The sequence below is a fragment of the Balaenoptera physalus genome, assembly GCF_965194825.1.
Source record: "Balaenoptera physalus genome assembly, chromosome: 2".
Taxonomy (NCBI): domain Eukaryota; kingdom Metazoa; phylum Chordata; class Mammalia; order Artiodactyla; family Balaenopteridae; genus Balaenoptera; species Balaenoptera physalus.
The window spans coordinates 51,423,932-51,451,512 of NC_138883.1; the positions used below are offsets into that span (position 1 = coordinate 51,423,932).

Here is a 27,581-nt window from a genome sequence, read left to right on the forward strand (position 1 = left end):
AATATTGAGCTGCATGAGCTGTTTGTATATTTTGGAGATTAATCCTTTGTCTGTTGATTTGTTTGCGAATATTTTCTCTCATTCTGAGGGTCGTCTATTCGTCTAGTTTATGGTTTCCTTTGCTGTGCAAAAGCTTTGAAGTTTCATTAGATCCCATGTGTTTATTTTTGTTTTTATTTCCATTACTCTAGGAGGTGGATCAAAAAGATCTTGCTGTGATTTATGTCAAAGAGTGTTCTTCCTATGTACTCCTCTAAGAGTTTTATAGTGTCCAGTCTTACATTTAGGTCTTTCATCCATTTTGAGTTTATTTTTGTGTATGGTGTTAGGGAGTGTTCTAATTTCATTCTTTTACATGTAGCTGTCCAGTTTTCCCAGCACCACTTATTGAAGAGGCTGTCTTAACCTATGTCCTTTGTCATAGGTTAGGTGACCATAAGTGTGTGGGTTTATCTCTGGGTTTTCTATCTTGTTCCATTGATCTATGTTTCTGTTTTTGTGTCAGTACCATATTGTCTTGATTACTGTTGCTTTGTAGTATGGTCTGAAGTCAGGGAGTCTGATTCCTCCAGCTCCGTTTTTTTCCCTCAAGACTGCTTTGGCTATTCGGGGTCTTTTGTGTTTCCATACAAATTGTAAGATGATTTGTTCTAGTTCTGTAAAAAATGCCATTAGTAATTTGATAGGGATTGCATTGAATCTGTAGACTGCTTTGGGTAGTATAGTCATTTTCACAATGTTGATTCCTCCAATCCAACATGGTATATCTCTCCATCTGTTGGTATCATCTTTAATTTATTTCATCAGTGTCTTATAGTTTTCTGCATACAGGTCTTTTGTCTCCCTAGGTAGGTTTATTCCTAGGTATTTTATTCTTTTTGTTGCAATGGTAAATGGGAGTGTTTCCTTAATTTCTCTTTCAGATTTTTCATCATTCATATATAGGAATGCAAGAGATTTCTGTGCATTAATTTTGTATCCTGCAACTTTACCAAATTCATTAATTAGCTCTAGTAGTTTTCTAGTGGCATTTTTAGGATTCTCTATGTATAGTATCATGTCATCTGCAAACAGTGACAGTTTTACTTCTTCTTTTCCAATTTGTATTCTTTTATTTCTTTTTCTTCTCTGATTGCCATGGATAGGACTTCCAAAACTATGTTGAATAATAGTAGTGAGAAAGGACATCCTTGTCTCGTTCCTGATCTTAGAGGAAATGGTTTCAGTTTTTCACCATTGAGAATGATGTTTGCTGTGGGTTTGTCATATATGGCCTTTATTATGTTGAGGTAGGTTCCCTCTATGTCCACTTTCTGGAGAGTTTTTATCATAAATGGGGGTTGAATTTTGTCAAAAGCTTTTTCTGCATCTATTGAGATGATCATATGGTTTTTATTCTTCAGTTTGTTAATATGGTGTATCACATTGATTGATTTGCATATATTGAAGAATCCTTGCATCCCTGGGATTAGTCCCACTTGATCATGGTGTATGATCCTTTTAATGTGCTGTTGGATTCTGTTTGCTAGTATTTTGTTGAGGATTTTTGCATCTATATTCATCAATGATATTGGTCTGTAATTTTCTTTTTTTGTAGTGTCTTTGTCTGGTTTTGGTATCAGGGTGATGGTGGCCTCAGAATGAGTTTGGGAGTGTTCCTTCTTCTGTAATTTTTTGCAAGAGTTTGAAAAGGATGGGTGTTAGCTCTTCTTTAAATGTTTGATAGAATTCAGCTGTGAAGCCATCTGGTCCTGGACTTTTGTTTGTTGGAAGATTTTTAATCACAGTTTCAATTTTATTACTTGTAATTGGTCTGTTCGTATTTTCTGTTTCTTCCTGGTCCAGTCTTGGAAGGTTATACCTTTCTAAGAATTTGTCCGTTTCTTCCAGGTTGTCCATTTTATTGGCATAGAGTTGCTTGTAGTAGTGTCTTAGGATGCTTTGTATTTCTGTGGTGTCTGTTGTAACTTCTCCTTTTTCATTTCTAATTTTATTGATTTGTGTCCTCTCCTTTTTCTTGATGAGTCTGGCTAATGGTTTATCTTCTCAAAGAACCAGCTTTTAGTTTTATTGATCTTTGCTATTGTTTTCTTTGTTTCTATTTCATTTATTCTGCTCTGATCTTTATGATTTCTTTCCTTCTGCTAACTTTGGGTTTTGTTTGTTCTTCTTTCTCTGGTTCCTTTGGGTGTAAGGTTAGATTGTTTACTTGAGATTTTTCTTGTTTCTTGAGGTAGGCTTGTATAGCTATAAAATTCCCTCTTAGAACTGCTTTTACTGCCTCCCATAGGTTTTGGATCATCGTGTTTTCATTGTCATTTGTCTCTAGGTATTTTTTGATTTCCTCTTTGATTTCTTCAGTGATCTCTTGGTTATTTAGTAACGTATTGTTTAGCCTCCATGTGTTTGTGTTTTTTATGGTTTTTTCCCTGTAATTGATTTCTAATCTCATAGCGTTGTGGTCAGAAAAGATGCTTGATATGATTTCCATTTTCTTAAATTTACTGAGGCTTGATTTGTGACCCAAGATGTGATCTATCCTGGAGAATGTTCCGTGTGCACTTGAGAAGAAAGTGTAATCTGCTGTTTCTGGATGGAATGTCCTATAAATATCAATTAAATCTGTCTGGTCTATTGTGTCATTTAAAGCTTGTGTTTCCTTATTTATTTTCATTTTGGATGATCTGTCCACTGGTGTAAGTGAGGTGTTAAAGTCCCCCACTATTATTGTGTTACTGTCGATTTCCTCTTTTAGAGCTGTTAGCAGTTGCCTTAGGTATTGAGGTGCTCCTATGTTGGGTGCATATATATTTATAATTGTTATATCTTCTTCTTGGCTTGATCCCTTGATCATTATGTAGTGTCCTTCCTTGTCTCTTGTAACATTCTTTATTTTAAAGTCTATTTTATCTGATATGAGTATAGCTACTCCAGCTTTCTTTTGACTTCCATTTGCATGGAATACCTTTTTCCATCCCCTCATTTTCAGTCTGTATGTGTCCCTAGGTCTGAAGTGGGTCTCTTGTAGACAGCATATAGATGGGTCTTGTTTTTGTTTCCATTCAGCAAGCCTGTGTCTTTTGGTTGGAGCATTTAATCCATTCATGTTTAAGGTAATTATCGATATGTATGTTTCTATGATCATTTTCTTAACTGTTTTGGGTTTGTTTTTGTATACCCTTTTCTTCTCTTGTGTTTCCCACTTAGAGAAGTTCCTTTAGCATTTGTTGTAGAGCTGGTTTGGTTGTGCTGAATTCTCTTAGCTTTTGCTTGTCTGTAAAGCTTTTGATTTCTCCATCGAATCTGAATGAGACCCTTGCCGGGTAGAGTAATCTTGGTTGTAGGTTCTTCCCTTTCATCACTTTAAGTATATCATGCCACTCCCTTCTGGCTTGTAGAGTTTCTGCTGAGAAATCAGCTGTTAACCTTATGGGAGTTCCCTTGTATGTTGTCATTTTTCCCTTGCTGCTTTCAATAATTTTTCTTTGTCTTTAATTTTTGCCAATTTGATTACTACGTGTCTTGGCGTGTTTCTCCTTGGGTTTATCCTGTATGGGACTCACTGTGCTTCCTGGACTTGGGTGGCTATTTCCTTTCCCATGTTAGGGAAGTTTTCGACTATAATCTCTTCAAATATTTTTTTGGGTCCTTTCTCTCTCTCTTCTCCTTCTGGGACCCCCATAATGCGAATGTTGTTGTGTTTAATGTTGTCCCAGAGGTCTCTTAGGCTGTCTTCATTTCTTTTCATTCTTTTTTCTTTATCTTTTCTGCAGCAGTGAATTCCACCATTCTGTCTTCCAGGTCACTTATCCGTTCTTCTGCCTCAGTTATTCTGCTATTGATTCCTTCTAGTGTAGTTTTCATTTCAGTTATTGTATTGTTCATCTCTGTTTGTTTGTTCTTTAATTCTTCTAGGTCTTTGTTAAACATTTCTTGCATCTTCTCGATCTTTGCCTCTATTGTTTTTTCGAGGTCCTGGATCATCTTCACTATCATTATTCTGAGTTCTTTTTCTGGAAGGTTGCCTATCTCCACTTCATTTAGTTGTTTTTCTGGGGTTTTATCTTTTTCCTTCATCTTCTACATAGCCCTCTGCCTTTTCATCTTTCTGTGAATGTGGTTGTTTTTCCACAGGCTGCAGGATTGTAGTTCTTTTGCTTCTGCTGTCTGCCCTCTGGTGGATGAGGCTATCTAAGAGGCTTGATGGGAGGGACTGGTCTCTACTTCTTAACCACAGCTGGGAAACTGACTCCTTGTAGGTATATCAAGCATATGACTGGTTAATATATTTGCCTTTCTCTTGTTGTCATAAAGTTTAATCATATAAAAATATTTTTGCCAACACAAAGGGATCAAATTTTGGGAGTTTCATGTGGGTCAACCTATTATATTTGTTTCTAGTCCCTCATCTTGTTTTGTGAAAGACATGGTCCTTCCTGACAGTACAAAGGGTTTTAGACAGTATCTGTATGTGTAATCAGTATCCTAATATCTATGAGAATTTTAAAATTATTTTTACCTGGTTTCCAGAAATGTTTATTATATAAAGAGGGGTTTATGTCAATGATATGGGGAGAGATTGTATTTCTGCTACCTTCTAGTGCTTTGAATATATGAAATATTCTGGGTTGAATATATCTGAAGCACTTTCTATTTCCAAGACACAATATAATATTCAGTAATTAACATTAGTGAAACCTTTGTTTTAGGATTTTATGTAATACACTGTTCAATGTACAGCCTATGTTTTGTGCACATACCATTTGATTCTATTTGCTTTTTTGACTGAAAGACTATCAAATACAGGGAAACTACTTCTCTAGCAGTTTTTTAAGAGAAATATAAATTTATGTGCAACAGTGACTACCCAATTAAATACTGACTTTAATAAGCTCTAAGTACATTTTCCTAATATTCTCCCTAAGGAATGTTTCATTACAAGGTTTGATTCTTTTATATGTCCATTTTGGCCACAGGTCATTAATTGATGATAGTTATTATTGTATTTTACAATTTTGTGGTAACGTTTCATTTCCTAAGAATACTCTTCTTTCTAAAACAATGTGATATCCTTGACAAACTGAAGTATTTCTGTGTATATCATGAAAAAAATATATAAATGCTGAAGTATGCTTTAATGCAGCTGCATGTAATGAAAACTGAAATTAAACTTTAACTTAATAAAGTAGATGGTTTTTTAATTGAATGTCTTTCCCCCTCAATTGGGAATATTCCAATTTTAATTTTATTTCATTAAAAAGAAAGAAAATAAAAATCTATTTTCTGACAGCTAATAGAAAACAATATTTCCCACAAAATGTTTATAGAATTTTCTGATAAAATCAATTAGAATAATTTGAAATTGACCAATTTTAATTTAAAGTTTATAATTTATAAATTGACTTCTGTGCCAGACCATGAGACATAAACATAATTTTAGTATGACTAAAAGTTTGTTGAGAAGCTTTTAGGATATTTGGATTGAATATGGATGGGGAAAAAAAGGGGAAAATGTAAATGTTTTCTGAATTGATATTGCTTTATATTTTTACAACACATTAACTTATTGAATTAAAAAAATAGTATATCAAATTTTAAAATGAATTTTATAAGTAATATTTACTATTGCTAATGAGTTTCAGAGAAGATAAAAGATGAAGGAAATAAAATCAGACAAGTGTAACTGATGGTCTGGTTCAGGAATAATCTTTTTCTGGCTTTGCATCAGCAAATTTAGGATACTACATACCTAATCTAAGACATGCTGTGCTTGAGGTAGGTAGGCTTCTAGACATCCAAGTGGAGATCTAGAATAAGCAGTTGGCTATAGTAACATAATGCCATAATAATAGTAATGACAACAATAACAACCACCACATTTATTTAGTACTCCCCCTCAACTGTGTGTCTTAAAGTTTTATTTGCATTATCTCAACTGTACCTATGAGGTAGGTACTATTATTATCCCCGTTTTACAGATGAAAAGACTGAGACACAGATAAGCAGTTTTCTTCATGGTCACACTGAGCTGAGATTTGAACCAAGTCAATTGGACTCCACAGCCTACACTTTTACACGATATGCAGCTAATTCTTGTAGGGGGAGGAGATTTCAGTGGAGATATTTTTGAATAGACATTGATTGATTTACTATTGTACCCATGTACCTTCCCTTTTTTCCTGTTGAAATTAGTGAAACTCTCTGTGTGCCCATGGGAAGAAAATTTTTTCCACTTGATCAACTTGGTCATTAGATTCTTTGCTTGTGACCTACTCAAGGATTTTGCTTCTGTAGTTATAGTTTATTTCTTTTCACAATCAATTTAATCTCTTTTATCTGAAAATTCCCATCAAAATAAAAAATCATAGTATCTCCCTCTTAAAAAATTCTAGTCCTCACAATATTCCTCTAACTCCTACCCCATTTCTCTGCTCTTTTTCACACACATATTCTAGACACACTATTTCTACTATTCTCTTTCCTCCTTTGCTTTTCAATCCACTTCAGTTAAATTTTTTGCCCATGATCTACTGAAATTGCTTTTGTCAAAGTCACCAATGTCTTCCATCTTGATAAGTCCAGTGGTCAATCCTTGTTTCTCAATTTAGAAATTCTCAGCAGTATTTTCATGTCCACACCCTCTCCTTATACAATCTGATGTAGTCCTGTGATTTTTAATACTGTCTTATGTTCATGACTATCAAGTTTATATATCCAGCCCCAATCTCTGAGCTTAAGAATGATATACCTATTTTACCTTTTCAAAAGCTCCACATAGATGTATAGTAGGTATTCTAAATTTCATTTGTTTCAAAGAGAACTGTCACTTTTGGCTCCATCCCTTACTTCCCGTCATCCTGGTCCTGTTTCAGCCTTCTACATCTCAGTTAGTGATGCTGCCTATATATAAAAGGTATATATAGGAGTGGCAATTGTCTTCCTTTTTCTGTACATCTAATACATCAGCAGTTCCTGTCAACCTTACTTTCAATATATTTCCCAAGCATCACTACTTTTCACCTTTTTCATGATTACTACTTCCATCATTATTAGCCTTCTAAATGATCTGTTTGTCTCTAATCTTACCTATTAATTATTTTGAAATATGTAGCTCTACTGCTTAAAATCTTCTAAGTGTTTTCCATCATGCTAAAAGAAATCCAAATTACCTCCTATAGCCTATGCACTCATAAATTATCTGGCCCTTGCCTATTCTCATACCTCTTCTCATACTGTGCTCTATCCTGTTTCCTCTTCCTTGTCCACTTTAGTTTTCTCATTTTCCACCAACAATATAAGCTTATTATCAGCTTAGACATTTACATTTGTTCTTATCTCTCGACCTCTGTTTTCATTGGATCCCAAGGCTGGATTAGTTTCATCTTTCAACTTCCAGTTGAAATGATACTTCCTTCATAGGGCCTACATTGACTAAAGTAACCTACCCAGCCTAAGTAACTTTCTGTTTCCTACATCTTCCTGTTTATTTCTTTTTTGGCCCATAATAATTGTCCTGTGTTTTTATTGACTGATCAATTCATTCATTCAATTATCACTTGCTTTCTTGCAACTAGACTTCCTGCTAACTTTCCTGCTTGTTTTCCTGCAATTCTTAGCTCTAAGAATATAGGTGCTTGGTCAGGGACATAGAATATGCTCAATAAACATTTGCAGAAGGAATTAATTATACTTTAGAACTGACAGAGGATTTTATGTATAGAAACTCGTTATCTGATTAACTATTATCAGCAAGGAATGCAGTATATTTCCTCCCATCTTAGAGGCCTGACATAAACATGGCTTAAAAGATCACCTATTCCGATTCTGTTCCTCTGCTACCATGATGAAAACCTCTTTTTAGAGAGATTTAATTGACTTGCATAAATTATAAGAAAGGATTGAGATGGTTTACCCCTAAACAACCTAATGTCAAATTATTCAATGCCTGCCTTATACCCCTCTTTTGACAGTTTAGTGTTTGACATATTTTAGAAAATAGACTGATAACATCTACAAATTAACCTCTTTAAGTAACTCTAAATATACTCTATATTAAACTTGACAAGATTAACATCTGAAGAAGTCACCTTCTTGACGAAATAATAGATAAATGTATGACTGTTTAGAATAGGGTGTTTCTCAGTCTATATCTCTGAGATTTAAAAAAAGGTAAACAAATTAATCCAGTGGTACCAGCATATCTTCCACCAGTTATCAAGGTGATCAGAATGTATCTATATTCAGATTTAACCAATAAGTACTGAATAAATATTACACATTAGGTATTGTGCTGATTACTTTTGCCTGTGTTATCTCATTTAATTCGCACAATCATTTGGTAATTATTTTCATAATTTTTAGTTTGAGAGAAAGCCTTGTACAGCAAGTAAGCTACCAAAGTCCTCTGACTCATAATTAATTGCTCCTTATATTGTATTTTACTGTCTCTACACTGTTAGAAAAATATCTGTGCAATATAATTAGTGGGAAAAATTTGGCATCTTGACAATGGTATTGTAATGTACCACGTTATACCAGTGTTCATCTTCTCAAGCCCCAAACCCTGGATTTTCCTTTATTTCTCCCTTTCCTTCATGCCCATCCCTCATATTTAATTCATCAATGGATCATGATTGTTCTGTCTCTCATTTGTGTCTTGAATTGGTTCACTTCTTTCCATCTCCACTGCCATTGTGCTGGTCCAAATCTACGTCATCTTTAAACTGTAATAACTGATATTTCTATTCCTGTTGTTGTTGCTTACAAACCATTCTTCGTAGGCTACAACTAAAATTGTCTTTTAAAAACTGAAATCAGGTCATAGCTTTCTGTTAAACAAAACTTAAATATCAGCCAAAAATAAAACAACAACAACAGCAACAATAACAACTCTGTAATGGCTTATTATCGTATTTATGATCAAAACCAAACTCTTACCTTGGTCTACAAGATCACATGCTCAGAGTCACATGGTCTGACTCTCACCTACTCCATCTTCTACTAGTCACTTCTTCTTTTTCTAGGTTCCAGCTACAGGGGCTTTCTTTCTCTTACTCAAACATGCCAAGGTCTTTTTTGTCTTGTGGCCTTCGCATTTGTTACACCCTTTTCCTTCAATGATTCACAATCATTTTTTTCATAGCTGGTTCATTTTCATAATTTTGGTCTTGCAAATATTTTTTAAGGAGAACTTTGGTGATCATTTTATTTTATACAGTGTGCCCCTTCCCCCTTGTACCTACTTAGTCACACTTAACTATACCACATTGTTATTTAAAAAAAATTACTGATCACATTTTAGTATTGTCTTTATTTCTTTACTTGTCTATTTTTCGAGTTTCCTCATAGAAGAACATAAGCTCTTTGAATCAGGATCTTCCCTGAATTATTTACCATTGTGTTGCCATGCTCCAGGATAGTGCTGAATACCTGTTTCTGGAATGAATTAATGAAGATGAGAAGGATACAAGTAGAATTAAGAAAAAATGACAGAATCTTTAATCTTCACTTCATTTCAACTCAACGCATAAGACTGAGTCTTTATTATACAATAGACAATGAAGAGAAAAACAAAATGATTCCTAAGGAGTAATTTTGGTACTTACAAGAGAACTATGCCTTAATTGGAAAATAGCAATCATCCACTTAGCAATGCTTGTAGAAACGTTTCTAAAGACTTTCTTTGTATTAATTCAATAATAATGTGATTGATCTTCCATATAATAATGGAGTAAATTCCATTATTATGAAAATGACTCATATTGGTAATCTAGCCAGATATATCTCTCACGGTATATAACTAAATTGACAATCTAATTTCAAATCACTTTAAATCCAATTGTATGGAATTTAAAATATATAATTCTTTTCATGAAGAGATAGTAGCAAAGATAAGCTAAAACCAGAGCTGATGATTTGAAAATATTATTAAACTACACTCTTGTAAGAATGATTAAAAAGAAAGAATAATCAAGATTTCAAAAAGTATCTGCACCCTCGTGTGCATTGCAACATTACCTACAATAGCCAAGATATGGAAACAACCCAGATGTCCATCAACAGATGAATGGATAAAGAAAATGTGATATACATATACAATGGAATATTATTCAGCCTTAAAAAGCAGAAGGGAATCTTACATTTGTGACAACATGGATGAACCTGGAGGATATTATGCTAGGTAAAATAAGCCAGTCACAGAAGGACAAATACTGTATGATTCCACTTACAAAAGGTATCTAAAATAACCAAACTTATAGGCGCAGAGAATAGAATGATGATTTTCTGGGAAAAGGGAAGGGGAGATATAGGAAGTTATTGCTTAATGGATATATGTTTCAGTTATACAAGATGAATAAATTCTAGATATATGCTGTATAACATAGTGCCTATAGTTAATAATACAGTATTGTGTGCTTCAGAATTTGTTAAGAGAATACATCTCATGTTAAGTGTCCTTAACACACACACACACACAATCACACAAGGAAATTTTTGGAGGTGATGGATATGTTTAGCATCTTGATTGTAGTGAAGTGATATGCATATGTCCAATCTCATCACAATGTTAAATCTGTGCAAAGTTTTTGGATATCAGTTATATCTCAATAGAGCTTAAAAAAAGAAAGAAGATGCAAAAGGCAGTATTAGTTATAAAAATTGGATACAGATTATATTACATTATACATGTTCAAAATATCAACAAAAATGAACATATTAATAAAGTTGAAAAATTAGATGAAATAGATAATTTTCTGAAAAACACTTAAAGTATTAAAATGGCCTCAAGAAGTAAATATCTTAAGAGACCTATAACTACTAAAGAAATTGAAACAGTGTTCTGTTTTCTGCTCCCCCCTCTCAAAGTCCTAAATTTAGAAGAATTTACAGGGTCATTTCACAAAACCTTAAAGAAAAGATAATGTCATTGTAGTATACTACTGTAAAGACTACAGAGCAATAGGTCTTCCAAATCATTCTGAAAAACTATCTCAAAACCACACAAGAACAGTAAGACAAAGAAAAATTATAGATCAATATTTATGAACATAGAGGCAAAATTCTAAAAACAAGTAGCAAAATATATAAAGTAATACATAGATAAAATACAGCAGAGTCAAGTAGAATTTAATCCCCAAATGCAAGGCCTGTTGAATAGTTGAAAAAATATTTTAATGGTACAAATGCCCAAATGATAATTAAGACATAAATACTAGAAACATTCAATTTAAGGTGAAGAATAATCAAGGATTCCAGCTATAATGGCTTCTATCTAATGGCTTCACTTATGGGGCTCAATAAGGTAAGATTTTTTTTTTTAAAGGGAAAATTATAGCAAAAGAAAAATTAAACTTCACTGTTTGCTGATAAAATGATTGCTGATGTGAAAAAATTTAAAAACATCAGCATAAAAAGTAGTACAAAGAACAATTTTCTATGCACCAACTCGTTAAAAATATTTTTCACAATAGCAACTAACCCCATAAGGCATTTAGAAATAGAGGCTATACACCAAGTGTAAGATCTGTATAGGAAAAAAAATGTGTGTGTTTCTATATATATATATATGTACATATGTATATAATCACTAAAGGACATAAAGAAATGTAAAATAAGTGAAAACGTATCTCATCCTTGTGTATGGGGGATGAAATATTGCAAAAATGTCCATTTTTCTCATAATAATTTATATATTCAAAGCAATTTCGTCAAAAATTTCAACAGGATCACTTCTGGTAATTTATAATCGGAAGACTAAAGTGGTTTAAAAGAGCCAAGAAAAAAATTTTAAATAGTTTTTAAAAATCAAAATATAATATAGAAATATGTACAGATTATTAAAGCTTAATGCATTGTCACTAAATGAACTAACTCATGAAATTACTACACAGATTAAGAGACAAAACATAATTTGCACATCATTAGCCATCTTCACATTCTCCTCCTCCATTAGCGACATCTCCCAAAGGTAACCACTTTTTAACTTCTAACACCACATTTTAGTTTTGACTGCTTTTTTTGAACTATATTTAAAAGGTATAATAAACAATGTATTATTCTATATTTGGCTTCTTTTCCTCAACATTGTGCCTGTGAAATTCACCCATTTCTTTAGGTATGACAGTATTTCATTTATTTTCAATGCTATAGAGTATATAGTTTCCTCTCATTTGTCTACTATTTTGTTAGTATGCCACAATTTATCCATTTTACTACTAATGGATGTATGTCTTGTTTCATGTTTGGGGTTATTACAGACAATATTACTAAATGATTTTGTGCTTGTCTTTGGCACACACACGCACATATGCATATCCCACACCCTTCTTTTGTGTACATATCCAAGGATGGGATGGGGTTTTAGCATCATAAGATGTGTGTACGTTCAGCTTCAGTAGGTACTGCCAAACACATAGCCAAAGTAGTTACCCAAATTATATTCCCAGTTGCAGCATTTCCATTGTTCACAACCTCCTCAACACTTGATATTGTCAATCCCTTTAATGATAGCCATTCTGGAGGGGCTGTAATGGTAGATCATTATGGTTTACTTTGCATTTCCTGATGACTAGTAGAGTTGCTAACTTTTTATTTATTGACTACTTAGATATGCTATTTTATGGAGTTCCTCTCCAAGTCTTTTTGTCCATTTTCTATTAGGTTGCCTGTTTTTATATCTTGGTGATTTATATATTTTTTCCTGGACACAAATCTTTCTACGTGTTATAAATATCTTCTTTAATTCCTAGCCTTCTTTTGCATTTTCTTAATGTCTTTTGATGAATATACATTCTTAATTTTAATAAAGTCTAATTTATCAAATTTTCCTTTATGATTAGTACTTTTTTTCATGACCAGTTTGGGCAATCTTTATCTGTCCTATGCATATTTATTTCCTGTAGCTGTTGTAACAAATTTCCAACAACTTGGTGGCTTAAAAGAACAATTTATTCTCTCATAGTTGTGGAACCAGAAGTCCAAAATTAGTATCACTGGGCTGAAATCAAAGTGTTGGTACGGCTGTGATCCCTCTGGAGGCATTATGAGAAAATCCCTTTTATGCCTCTTCCAGCTTTTGGTGGCTGCCGACAATCTTTGGTTTGTGGCTGCATGACTGCAGCATCTGCTTCTTTACATTGCCTTCACCTCTTCTGTATGGTCACATCTCCCTCTGCCTTCCTTTTAGAAGGATACACGTGATTGTATTTCAGGTATCCTGGATAATTTCCCCATCTAAAGATGCTTAATCACACCTGAAAAGTTGCTTTTTCCAAATAAGATGACATTTACAGGATTCAGAGATTAGGAGGCCATTAACTCAGCCTAGTACACCAAGCTAAGGAAGATCTTCTCCTATTATATTTTCCAGATGCTTTGTTCTTCACATTTCCATTTGCAGCCTATCTGGAATTGATGTGTATGTGTGTGAGGGTGGAAGATGCAGGAAGGATACAAGGTTTTTCCACATTAATACTTTTTGAAATATAATATCAGTACCATCTCTGTCATAAGTTAAATGTCATACATGTATGGTTCTGTTTCTGAAATTTCCATGGCTTCCATTGGCTTTTTGTTTTCCTTTACATCAATAGAATTCTGTCTTAATAATTGTAAGGCTAACATAAGCCTTTATATCTGGTATATGTCCTCTATGTTATTCCTCCTCAACACTGTCTTTTGTCTTTGATATTTTTGGCACAATCAGTTTATCAGTATCCCTCCCTGGAACTTCCCCCTCCCCCCAAAAAACCTTGCTGAGCTTTAGATTGGGATTGTATTGTACTGAATCTGAAGAAGAATTTTGGGAGGAATTTTCCATTTTATGATACCAAATCTTCAAATTCTTGAATGTCATTTCTTCCATTTATTTTGCCCTTTGATTTCTTTCAATATTTCATAGTTTCTGTGAAGAGGACTTAAAAATCTTTTATTAGATTTTACCAGAGCACTTAATGTTTTTTTATATATCATAAAAGGTATGAATGAATTTTATATTTCATTTTCTAATTTTCAGGTTTTTTTATATTTAAATACAATTGATTTTTACATGTTGATCTTGTGTCTATAGACCTTGTTAAATAATAGTAAGTTGTAGATATTTTTGATTTTCTATGAACACAAACATGTCATTTGTGAATAATAATATATTTAGTTCTTCCTTGGAACTTTCTTAAACTGTTCCCATGTATTGTTCTGGATAGGAACTCTAGTATAGCATTAAAAGAAGTTAGACATGCACTGCTGTCATAGGTGGTCTATCTTGTTTCAAATCTGCATGCACCTGAGTCAAATAGGCCCCATGGGTCCTCACCACAAGCTCACAAGCAGGAGCATTATGATCAGCTTCAGAATGTCATCTCCATAAAAAGCACTGACATTATCACTTTTAAGAGCCATGAGCATGTATATTCAAAGCAAAAATGCAGTGTACCATCAACTACTTATTAAAGTCCTTGTTCATTCCAGTAAAATTAAATTATGGCTAGTTTCTGACAAAAGGCTTTTAAACCTGACTGGTTTAAAAATATTTCACCTGAAATCTGATTTTATTGCCCATTACTCTGCCTTGTAATTTAACTGCACATTCATGCCCTTTTCCAATTTTTCTATTCATGTATTGTTTTTTTTCATTTTGGAATTTAAGCACTAAATTTGCACTATTTTTAAACCTTTACATTATGAAAAATTTTAAACATAGAATACAGAACAGTATAAAAACCCATATGCCCATCAACCAACTTAAATATGACCCATCTTGTATCGTCTATATCTCCCTACACATACGCCCATCAGAACTACTCTCTCCACCCCCTTAGAGTTAATTTAAAGAAAATCAAAGGAATCATATTACTTTATTTACAAATATTTCAGAACATATATCTAAAAAGCTACTTTTAATACAACCACAGTGTTATCATCTTCAAAAATGAGTTGAATTTGTTCTTCTTTTTCTAACTTCTTGAGATGGGTTTTATCAGACTTCTTGAGAAGTTTTATCAGACTTCTTTTCTGATATTTACATTTAACACTGAACATTTACCAACAAGAATGGTTTTAGCTGCATCCTTCTAGCTGGGAAATGTCATATTTTCACTATATTCAGTTCAAAATATGATTAATTTCCACTTTATATCTAACCCATTCTTTGACACTTGAGTTATTTGGATGTATATGCTTAATAGCCTAACATATGGGGATTTTTTTTTTGTGGTTATAGTTTTGTTTTTAATTTCTAGCTTATTCCACTGTGGTCAGAGAACATATTCTATAAGTTCGGTCCTTTGAACTTTGTAGAAATGTGCTTCATTGTGTGCAAGTATTTAAATGATAGAGTTAAATCAATATGGGTAAATGTTCTGAAAGCCCTTAAAAAAAATGTTCTGCAGTCGTTAGGTGCAGTGATCTACTAATACCAATTAAAAGTCAATAGTGTTACTACTATACATAAAATAAACAACAAGGACCTACTGTATAGCACAGGGAACTGTAATAACTGAATCACTTTGCTGTACACCTGAAACTAACACAATTTTGTAAATCAACTATACTCCTGTAAAAAAAATGTCAATAGTGTTAATCATGTTGTTCCAGTCACTTATGTACTACTGATTTTGGTTTTTGCTGGTTTCATCCGTCTTTGAGATATATATATGTTAAAATCTTCCATTGTGGTAGATGCTGGAATATGCCACTCAAATTTTCCTCAGAAATGAGGATTTAGTACCACATCTGCAGAGAGGGCTATAGGCAGACAGCTTTTACCTGACAGCACCCTTCAGAGACCTTTCTGGAGTTTCCTATACCCAATAACTGATCCATGCAGGGATATAAAAGCCTGGCTTCCTTATCCCAATTTGGAAAAAATTCAAAGGATCATCTCATCTTCAGAACTCCCCTAAGGGTAGGCTAAAACTTTCACAGAGACAGCATTAGATCTCAACATTTCTTTCTGACCAGTTTTGCCTTTTTCTCTTTCTTCTATAGCTGCTGATCCCAGGAGTACTCCTCAACAAATCTGCAACATGGTAATCTCCAGCTCCATATCTGCTTCCAGAGAACCCAACCTGTAGCAGTTGATGGAAGGAATGGCCCAAGAAATTAGCCATGGGGATGGAATTTTGGAGCTGGATCATTTGCCACCCAGCTAACAGTGAGGACTGCCATCCTTGGTGTAGGAGGTAGGTGAAGACCAGATACTTCTACAAGGTAGGTGTCCAACTGTTAGACTTCCACAGGTATTAGACTGCAATGATATTCTTGTATAAGGGAATGATTTTGCTGACAACAGAGATCGGACCTCTGAGAAATATGGAGAAAAATTTAACTATAAGGGCAATGAAATTGGGAAGTAACTGTTCAACTCAGTTGATATTTAGAAACATTTATTTTTCTAGGAAGCTGGGAGTAATTCATCATTTATAAGCTAAGCTGAGAAAGCAAAGAGGACTCCTTGGTTGCATACCGAGAGCGCTCATCTCCTGCAGTTTGGAGAGCAGAGAAAGCTGAGGATGAGGCTCAGGACTTAATTGTAAAAGTAGCCACGATCTAAATATTAAATTCACAGCCAAGATAAGTCTTCTATGTCAAGGTTGGGAGCCTGACTGGAAAAGAATAGGAAGCCCCAAATCATGGATCCTTGGATTGCCTCAAACTTTCTGAGCCTTCACAAGTAGAAAATTCAGAGGCATGTCCACTCAGGATCTGCCTGCACTGCCCCTCTGGTCTACTAGGAGAGTAACTAGGGTTAAGTCATAACTCAGCTGGGGACACCTGGGTCTGATAAAAGAGGAAAGGGCCTATGCTCAAAAGAGTGTACAGCAAGAGTTAGCCTGTGTGTTCTGGCAGGAGCTGAGAGATTAAGCATGGGACTAGATTTCTGAGAATTCTTGATCAAGGGGCTGAAACACAAAATTGGATAAGGGAGAGATTATTCATTTGGGAGTACTCTCATAGGACCCAGGATTCAACACCTTGACAAGGACCCCAGAAGATGTTATAAACATGCTACTAAGATGACTTCTAGAAGCATGGAAAAAGCAATCACTAACATTTAGTGTGGTAGAATTGCCAGAATTGCCATGACAGATAGTGAAGGAAGGGATTAAAAGGCTTGGATAAGTAGGGATGCTGGAGTGAATATACAGTGTAAGGCAAAAACCTCCATCAAATGATTATGTTCCATGAACAGCCCAGAGGATACATTATTTACTAATGCAAAAATGAGTGCGTTAGTGAGAAGGTGGTTAGGGTCACTAAGAAATTCAGTGGTGGGTTTCTTTTGTATGCAAAGACTCATGATAGGAGATGACATTGCAGATATGGGCTCACTGATGGCAACTGGGCAGGTAGGAGAGATTATTAATCATCAGAAGCTAGATGGACAAAATTACCACAATGAGTGGCAAGGTCAAAGGATTCTTTCTCTGCTCTTTTCTGGGACACCAATTACATGTAAATTAGTCTTGTCACTGTGTCACCTTTCTTACATTAGTTTTTAAAATTTCCATTCTTTTTAAAACACTGTATTTCCTTCTGTATATTTTTTTCTGACCTATATTCTGGTTAGCAATTCACTGATTAACATTGCCTAATATGCTATTAAACCCATCTTCAGAGATCTTAATTTGGTTATTTTATTTTTTTCTATTCATTTATATATTCTACTTTTAAAGTTCTAGATTTTGTCTTTTATATTCTTTAACTTATTTAACAGTTATTTTAAAGCCTGCATCTGATAATTCTATTATCCAGTTCCTCTGTGCATCTATTTCTATTGTGTATTTTTCAATTTGTTGTATTTATGTTCCTTTATTTCCTCATTGTCCTGATATTTTTTATTGGGTGATATTTGCTGCTTATAATTTTTTAATCATATGATGCCTAGGATAATATTATGTTCATTCAGAGAGGATTTGCATATGCTTCTGGCAGAACACTAGGACACTAGCAATCTTGGATTACTTGTAAACAATTCTAAGGAACTAATAGTATTTGAACCTTAACTTCAGTCCCCTTGAGAATGAGACTATTCCCTGGGCACACTTACTCCTTGGATGTGGTCCCTAAAGCACGAAGGATTTATCAGGACTTGGCTTGTTAGCAGGTCTGAACTGCAACTTTCATTCCTCTAGTAACATGACACTTGTCATGAAGTCTAACACTGACATTACATTATCATCAAGGCACAGTTTCTCAGGCTAAGTGACCTTTGCCAGAATCTGCAATAGTCCCCAGAGAAATAGCTGCTCCATGAGCGAGGCTCATCTCTCTGAGTTTCCTTCTTCTGAATTTGGTTTTGCAGATATTCACTACCTTGATAGCTGCCTTATATCAAGTGTGTATGTGTGTATGTGTGTGTACAGGTTTTCTACTTTTCTTTAGTGGGCGTGTAGTTAACATTATCTAGTTTGTGACATTTAATATTCTAGGAATGTTTCCTTTATTATTTCCTCATATTTTTTGTGTCAAGGCATGTTTTATTATTTCAGATAAACATTAAAGTCAATTAGGAAAGCTACCCAAAAAAGTTGCAGTGGGATTTTTTTTATTGAGGTATAACTGACGTATAACATTATATTAGTTTTAAGTATACAACATAATGATCTGATATTTGTATATATTATGAAATGATCACCACAATAAGTCTAGTTAACATCCATTGATATACAAGGTTACTACATGATGAGAACTTTTAAGATCTACTATTTAACAACTTTCAAATATATAATAAATATACAATACAGTTTTATTAACTATAGTCACCATGCTGTACATTATATCCCCATGACTTACTTATTTTATAACTGGAAATTTGTATCTTTTGATACCGTTCATTCATTTTCCTCACCTCTTACCCTCCCTCTGCCAGCTACCAATCTGTTCTCTGTATCTATGAACATTTTTAAAATTCCACCTATAAGTGAGATCATCCAGTATTTGTCTTTCTCTATCTGACTTCTTTTACTTAGCATAATGACCTCAAGGTAAATCCATGTTGTCCCAAATGGCAAGATTTCTATCTTATTTATGGCTGAATAATGTTCCATTGTGTGTATGTATCACATATTATTTATCCACTGATCCATCAATGGACACTTAGGTTATTTCCAATCCTGGCTAGTGTAAACAATGCTGCAATGAATATGGGGGTGCAGATATCTTTTCAAGTTATTGATTTCGGTTTCTTCAGATAAATACCCAGAAGTGGAACTGCTGGATCATGTGGTAGTTCTGTTCTTAATTTTTTTGAGAAAACTCCCTACTGTTTTCCATAGTGACTATAGCAGTTTATATTCCCAACAACAGTGCAAAAGTGTTTTCTTTTCTCTACATTCTCATCAACACTTGTTATTTCTTATCTTTGATTATACCCCATTCTAACAGGTGTGAGGTGATATTTCTTTCTAGTTTTGATTTGCATTTCCCTGATGATTAGTGATGATTGAGTGCCTTTTCTTATACCTGTTGGTCATCTGTATGTCTTCTTTGGAAAATGCCTATTCAGATCCTCTGCCCAATTTTAATCAAATTGTTTATTTATTAATTTACTTTTTGTTTTTGAGTTGAATTAGTTCTTTATATATTTTGATATTAACCCTTTATCAGATATATGATTTGCAAATAATTTTTCCCATCTGGTAGGTTGCCTTTTTATTTTATAGATGGTTTCCTATGCTGTGCAGAAGCTTTTTGGTTTGAAGTAGTGTCACTTGTTTATTTTTGATTTTGTTACCTTTGCTTTTGGTGTCTAGTCCAAAAAAATCATCATCAAAACCAATATCCAGGTTACACTGGTTACAACCTATGTTTTCTTCTAGGAGTTTTATGATTACAGGTTTTATATTGAAGTCTGTGATCCATTTTGAGTTACTTTGTATATGGTGTAAGAAACAGGTGTAGTTTCATTCTTTTGCATGTGGCTGTCCATTTTTCCCAGCAACAGTTATTGAACAGACTACTCTTGTATTTTCTTGGCTTCTTTGTCATAAATTAATTGACCATATATGTGTGGGTTTATTTATTGCCTCTGTTCTATGCCATTGATCTATGTGTCTGTTTTTATGCCAATAATACCATATTGTTTTGATTACTATGGCTTTGTAATATAGTTTGAAATCGGGGAGTGTGATGCCTCCAGCTTTGCTCTTCTCTCTCAAGATTGCTTTGGCTATTAAGGGTCATTTGTGGTTCTAACTAATTTTAGGATTGTTTGTTTTCTTTCTGTGAAAAATGCCATTGGAATTTTGATAGTGATTGCATTGAATCTATAGATTGCTTTGGGTAGGATGGACATTTTAACAATATTAATCCAGAAAATGATCATGGAATATCTTTTCACTTATTTGTATCTTCTTCAATTTCTTTCATTGATATCTTAAAGTTTTCAGTGTACAGGTCTTTCACCTCATTGGTTAAATTTATTCCTAGGTATTTTATTCTTTTTGATGCAAATAAAAATGGGGTTGTTTTCTTAATTTCTTTTTCTGATAGTTTATTATGAATACATAGAAATATGACTGATTTTTGTATATAGATTTTGTATTCTGCAACTTTACTGATTTTGTTTATTGGTTCTACAAGTTTTTTGGTGGAGTATTTAGAGTTTTTCAGTGTAATATCATGTCATCTGCAAATGGCTACTCTTGTACTACTTCTTCTCTGATTTGGATGCCTTTTATTTCTTTTCCTTGCCTAACTGCTCTGGCTGGGACTTCCAGTACAATGTTAAATAAATATTCAACAAGGCAAGAGTAAGCATCCTTGTCTTGTTCCTGATTTTTAGAGGAAAAACTTTCAGCTTTACACCATGAGTATCATGTCAGCTGTGAGCTTTTCATATATGGCCTTTATTATTTTGAGGTATGTTCCTTATATACACACTTTGTTGAGAGTTGTTAATCATAAATTGATGTTAAATTTTGTCAGATATTTTCCTGCATCTATTAGATGATCACGATTTTTATCCTTCATTTTGTTAACATGGTGTATCCTATTGATTGATTTGCAGATACTGAACCATCCTTACATCCTGGGAATAAATACCACTTGATTGTTGTGTATGATCCTTTTAATGTATTCTTGAATGTTGTTTGTTACCATTTTGCTAGGGATTTTTTCACCTATGTCCATCAGGGATATTGGCTGTAATTTTCTTTTCTTGTGGTGGTCCTTGTCTGGTTTTGGGTATCAGGGTAATGCTAGCCTCATAAAATGAGTTTGAAAGTATTCCCTCCTCTTCAAATTTTTGGAAGAATTTCAGAAGGATTGGTATTCATTCTTCTTTAAGTGTTTGATAGAATTCATCAGTGAAGCCATCTGGTTCTGGACTTTTTTTTGTTGGCAAATTGTTGATTACTGATTCAGTCTCTTAACTAGTAATAGTTCTGTCCATATTTTATTTCTTCATGATTTAGTCTTGGTAGGTTGTATTTGCCTGGAAATTTATCCATTTCTTCTAGGTTGTCCAAATTGTTGGTGTATATTTATTCATAGTAGCCTTTTACAATCCTTTGTATATCTCTGATATGTATTGAATACTTTATCAAGTAAATCACTTATCTCTATTTTGTTAAGATATGTTTTTAAGGTTTTATCTTGTTCTTTTGTTTGGAACATATTTCTCTGTTACTTCATTTTCCTTGACTCTCTGTGTTGGTTTCTACACTTTAAATAAAACAGCTACCTCTCCCATTCTTGAAAAAGTAGACTTGTGTAAGACATGAACCTTATCATTAATCCTTGCACTAGCTCTTGTTTGTCTCTCAAACATTTGTGATTATACAAGCAGCCTACTTTTAGTGGATCCTAGTGGTTGACGATGTGCCAAGACTTGTCAGTGTCCCAAAAGAGAGGATCTCAGTCAGCATCTAGATTCAGGCTGATTGAAAGCCAGACACTCAGGAAGTAGCTTTGAAAAAAAAAAAAATACACACACACACACACACACACATATATACAGTCCTATGGGCCCACAAGGGTAAGTCCCCCTGGCTATCAAAGACAGGCAATCAACTGGCATCCCTGGGTGGCAGCCACAAGAACTGGGGCAGCAGATACAAAATCCCATCCAGGTGATACTGATACCCTGGAAGGAGGCAGTGGGAAAGTACAAAGTTAGCACCCACCCTCTGAGGTCTCTGGAGAAGATTATAGGTGGCTCTAAGAAGTATGTTTAATTAGAAGCCTGCCTCTCAGGCCATAGCTATGAAGATGAACTAATAGACCTCTTTTACAGAAAGACTAGGCACCTCATTCTGTTGCTTCTTGATGTGCCCTAGGAATGGTAGCTGGTTAAGAATGTCTCCGTTGATTACAGTCCCCCTGGACCCATAAGTGTAAGTCCCACTGGCCACCAGAGCCAGGTGAGCTAGAGGTGTCCCTTGGGAGGCAGCTGAAAACATCACGTGCCAGACAGGGGTATAAGCTCTTTTCCAAGAGATACTAGTGACTTCCAGTGAGGCAGAGGGAGAATGCATAGATACCATTTACTGACCTCCATCCCTGGAGTCCCTAGAGAGCATCTCAGTAGGATCCTACATGTGTGCCAGACCAGAAGCTGGTCCCTCAGGCTCCAGAACAAGCAAATAGAGCTCTTTCACAGAAAGACTGAGGATGTGCTTTAGTCTATTGTCTGTGCTGTGTCCTGGGAGTGGTAATTGGCCAAGGACTGTTCCATGGGACACAGGAATGCAAGCCCTGCTGGCCACCAGAACCAGGTGGTCAAGGGACATCCTCTGGGTGGCAGCCACAAAAACTGGGGTGCTAGATGAGGATACAAACTCCTTTCTGGGAGATACTGGTGAGCTGGAACAAGGCAGAGGGAGGGAACAAAGATGGCAGCCACCAGTCTCCATCCCTGGAGAGTATTTCAGGAGACCCATAGATGTGTGTTAAATTATATGCCTGCCCCTTTAAAGGTCATTGCTTTAAAATAAGCAAATAAGACTCTTTCATGGAAAGTCTGGGCTCTTTGCAGTTGGTTGATGCTATGCTGGGCTCTGGGGTGTGTGGGTTTATGTGCATGAGCCCTTTAAGAAATGTTTCTCAGTTTGCTGTAGCTTTGTTGGTATCCTGAACACATGTCCCATTGGCTTTCAAAGCTAGATGTTTTGGGGGCTTGTGTCTCAGGTGCAGGTCTTAAAAGTTGGGTAGCTCAAGGAGAAACTTGGGGTTTTGAGTTTCCTCCAAGGTGTGGGTTCCTGTGCTAGAGTTAGGATTTATGGTGAAGTGGTATCTGACCCTTGTCTATGTACTTCAATATGGATTTTTTTCCCCACATTCACTTGATGTGTATGAGTCACTCAAATAATACTGGGTTTTCTTCAAAGGAAATTGTTCCATATGTAGCTGTAAATTGGGCGTGTCTGCGGCAGGAGAGGGGTTCAGGGTTTTCCTCCATCACCATCTTTAACTGGAGCTGCAGTGGGATTTTGATTGGAATGTAATTAAATTGAAAATTTATTTTTCAGTAATAGACATCTTAATATTTCATATTGACAGAATACTTTATGTCAAAATATGATAAAACATCCCATGCATCCACAGTGTCTCTTTTATCCCTAAAGTAGATTTATATTTTTAACTGTAAAGGCCAGGCAGGTTTATTTTTTTCAATGGTATTTTTTTTAACATCTTTATTAGAGTATAATTGATTTACAATGGTGTGTTAGTTTCTGCTTTATAACAAAGTGAATCAGCTATACATATATCCCAATATCTCCTCCCTCTTGCATATCCCTCCCAGCCTCTCTATCCCACCCCTCCAGATGGTCAAAAAGCACCGAGCTGATCTCCCTGTGCTATGTGGCTGCTTCCCACTAGCTATCTATTTTACATTTGGAAGTATATATAAGTCCATGCCACTCTCTCACTTCATCCCAGCTTACCCTTCCCCCTCCCCGTGACCTCAAGTCCATTCTCTACATCTGCATCTTTATTCCTGTCCTGCACCTAGGTTCTTCAGAGCATTTTTTTTTTTTTTTTTTTTTTTTAGATTCCATATGTATGGGTTAGCATATGGAATTTGTTTTTTCCTTTCTGATTGACTTCACTCAGTATGACAGACTCTAGGTCCATCCATCTCACTACAAATAATTCAATTTCGTTTCTTTTTATGGCTGAGTAATATTCCATAGTATATATGTGCTACATCTTCTTTATCCATTCATCTGTTGATGGACACTTAGGTCGCTTCCATGTCCTGGCTATTGTAAAAAGAGCTGCAATGAACATTGTGGTACATGACTTTTTTTGAATTATGGTTTTCTCAGGGTATATGCCCAGTGGTGGGATTGCTGGGTCATATGGTAGTTTTATTTTTAGTTTTTTAAGGAACCTCCATATTGTTCTCCATAGTGGCTGTATCAATTTACATTCCCACCAACAGTGAAAGAGGGTTCCCTTTTCTCCACACCTTCTCCAGCATTTATTGTTTGTAGATTTTTTGATGATGGCCATTCTGACTCGTGTGAGGTGATACCTCCTTGTAGTTTTGATTTGCATTTCTCTGATGATTAGTGATGTTGAGCACTCTTTCATGTGTTTGTTGGCAATCTGTATATCTTCTTTGGAGAAATGTCTATTTAGGTCTTCTGCCTATTTTTGGATTGGGTTGTTATTTTTTTGATATTGAGCTGCATGAGCTGCTTGTAAATTTTGAAGCTTAATCCTTTGTCAGTTGCTTCATTTGCAAATATTTTCTCTCATTCTGAGGGTTGTCTTTTCGTTTTGTTTATGGTTTCCTTTGTTGTGCAGAAACTTTTAAGTTTCAGTAGGAACCATTTGTTTTTGTTTTTATTTCCATTTCTCTAGGAGGTGGTTAAAAAGGATCTTGCTGTGATTTATGTCATAGAGTGGTCTGCCTATATTTTCCTCTAAGAGTTTTAAAGAGTCTGGCCTTACATTTAAGTCTTTGATCCATTTTGAGTTTATTTTTGTGTATGGAGTTAGGGAGTGTTCTAATTTCATTCTTGTACACGTAGCTGTCCAGTTTTCCCAGCACCATTTATTGAAGAGGCTGTCTTTGCTCCATTGTATGTTCTTGCCCGCTTTATCGAAAATAAGGTGACCATATGTGCATGGGTTTATCTCTGGGCTTTCTATCCTGTTCCATTGATCTGTATTTCAGTTTTCATGCCAGTACCATACTGTCTTGATTACTGTAGCTTTGTAGTATAGTCTGAAGTCCGGGAGCCTGATTCCTCCAGCTCCATTTTTTTTCCTCTACATTGCTTTGGCTATTCAGGGTCTTTTGTGTTTCTGTACAAACTGTGAAATTTTTTTTTCTAGTTTTTTGAAAAATGCCATTGGTAGTTTGATAGGGATTGCATTGAATCTGTAGATTGCTTTGGGTAGTATAGTTATTTTCACAATGTTGATTCTTCCAATCCAAGAAAATGGTATATCTCTCCATCTGTGTGTACCATCTTTAATTTCTTTCATCAGTGTCTTACAGTTTTCTGCCTATAGGTCTTTTGTCTCCTTACGTAGGTTTATTCCTAGGTATTTTATTCTTTTGGTTGCGATGGCAAATGGGAGTGTTTCCTTAATTTCTCCTTCTGAGTTTTCATCATCAGTGTAAAGGAATGCAAGAGATTTCTGTGGTTTAATTTTGTATCCTGCTTCTTTACCAAATTAATTGATTAGCTCTAGTAGGTTTCTGGTAACATCTTTAGGATTCTCTAAGTATAGTATCATGTCATCTGTAAACAGTGACATCTTTACTTCTTCTTTTCTGATTTGGATTCCTTTTATTTCTTTTTCTTCTCTGATTGCTGTGGCTAAAACTTCCAAAATTATGTTGAATAATAGTGGTGAGAGTGGACAACATTGTCTTGCTCCTGATCTTAGTGGAAATGGTTTCAGCTTTTCACCATTGAGAACGATGTTGGCTATGGGTTTGTCATATGTGGGCTTTATTATGTTGAGGTAAGTTCCCTCTATGCCTACTTTCTGGAGGGTTTTTATCATAAATGGGTGTCAAATTTTGTCAAAAGAGTTTTCTTCATCTATTGAGATGATCATATGGTTTTCCTCCTTCAATTTGTTAATATGGTGTATCACATTGATTGATTTGCATATATTGAAGAATCCTTGCATTCCTGGGGTAAACACCACTTGATCTTGGTGTGTGATCCTTTTAATGTGCTGTTGGATTCTGTTTGCTAGTATTTTGTTGAGGATTTTTGCATCTGTGTTCATCAGTGATATTGGCCTGTAGTTTTCTTTCTTTGTGACATCTTTGTCTGGTTTTGGTATCAGGGTGATGGTGGCCTCATAGAATGAGTTTGGGAGTGTTTCTCCCTCTGCTATATTTTGGAAGAGTTTGAGAAGGATAGGTGTTAGCTCTTCTCTAAAAATTTGATAGAATTCACTTGTGAAGCCATCTGGTCCTGGGCTTTTGTTTGTTGGAAGATTTTTAATCACAGTTTCAATTTCAGTGCTTGTGATTGGTCTGTTTATATTTTCTGTTTCTTCCTGGTTCCATCTCAGAAGTTTGTGCTTTTCTATGAATTTGTCCATTTCTTCTAGGTTGTCTATTTTATTGACATATAGTTGCTTGTAGTAATCTCTCATGGTCCTTTGTATTTGTGCAGTGTCAGTTGTTACTTCTCCTTTTTCATTTCTATTTATTTGAGTGTTCTCCCTTTTTTTCTTTATGAGCCTGGCTAATGGTTTATCAATTTTGTTTATTTTCTCAAAGAACCAGGTTTTAGTTTTATTAATCTTTGCTATTGTTTCCTTCATTTCTTTTTCATTATTTCTGATCTGATCTTTATGATTTCTTTCCTTCTGCTAACTTTGGGGTTTTTTTGTTCTTCTTTATCTAATTGCTTTAGGTATAAGTTTAGGTTGCTTATTTGAGTTGTTTCTTGAGGTAGGATTGTATTGCTATAAACTTCCCTTTTAGAACTGCTTTTGCTGCATCCCATACGTTTTGGGTTGTCATGTTTTCATTGTCATTTGTTTCTAGGTTTTTTTTAAATTTCCTTTTTGATTTCTTCAGTGATCTCTTAGTTATTAAGTAGTGTATTGTTTAGCCTCCATGTGTTTGTATTTTTTACAGACTTTTTCCTGTAATTGATATCTAGTTACATACTGTTGTGGTCTGAAAAGATACTTGATATGATTTCAGTTTCCTTAAATTTACAAAGGCTTGATTTATGACCAAAGATATGATCTATGCTGGAGAATGTTGCATGAGCACTTGCAAAGAAAGTGTATTCTGTTGTTTTTGGATGGAATGTCCTATAAATATCAATTAAGTCCATCTTGTTTAATGTATCCTTTAAAGCTTGTGTTTCCTTATTTATTTTCATTTTGGATGATCTGTCCATTGGTGAAAGTGGAGTGTTAAAGTCCCCTACTATGATTGTGTTACTGTTGATTTCCCCTTTTATGGCTGTTAGTATTTGCCTTATGTATTGAGGTGCTCCTATGTTGGGTGCATAAATATTTACAATTGTTATATCTTCTTGGATTGATCCCTTGATCATTATGTAGTGTCCTTCATTGTCTCTTATAATAGTCTTTATTTTGAAGTCTATTTTTTCTGATATGAGAATTGCTACTCCAGCTTTCTT

At 34.8% G+C, this 27,581-nt stretch overlaps 1 long non-coding RNA gene across 1 annotated transcript in view; it reads left to right on the top strand.

Moving 5' to 3' along the window:
* The first annotated feature begins 1,194 nt into the window (after positions 1-1,194).
* The window catches only part of LOC309656140, a 67,100-nt gene continuing 40,713 nt past the window's right edge, over positions 1,195-27,581 (top strand). Inside the window, exon 1 of the long non-coding RNA XR_014261169.1 lies at positions 1,195-16,178. This is a non-coding gene — a long non-coding RNA (uncharacterized lncRNA). The remainder of the gene's footprint in view (positions 16,179-27,581) is intronic.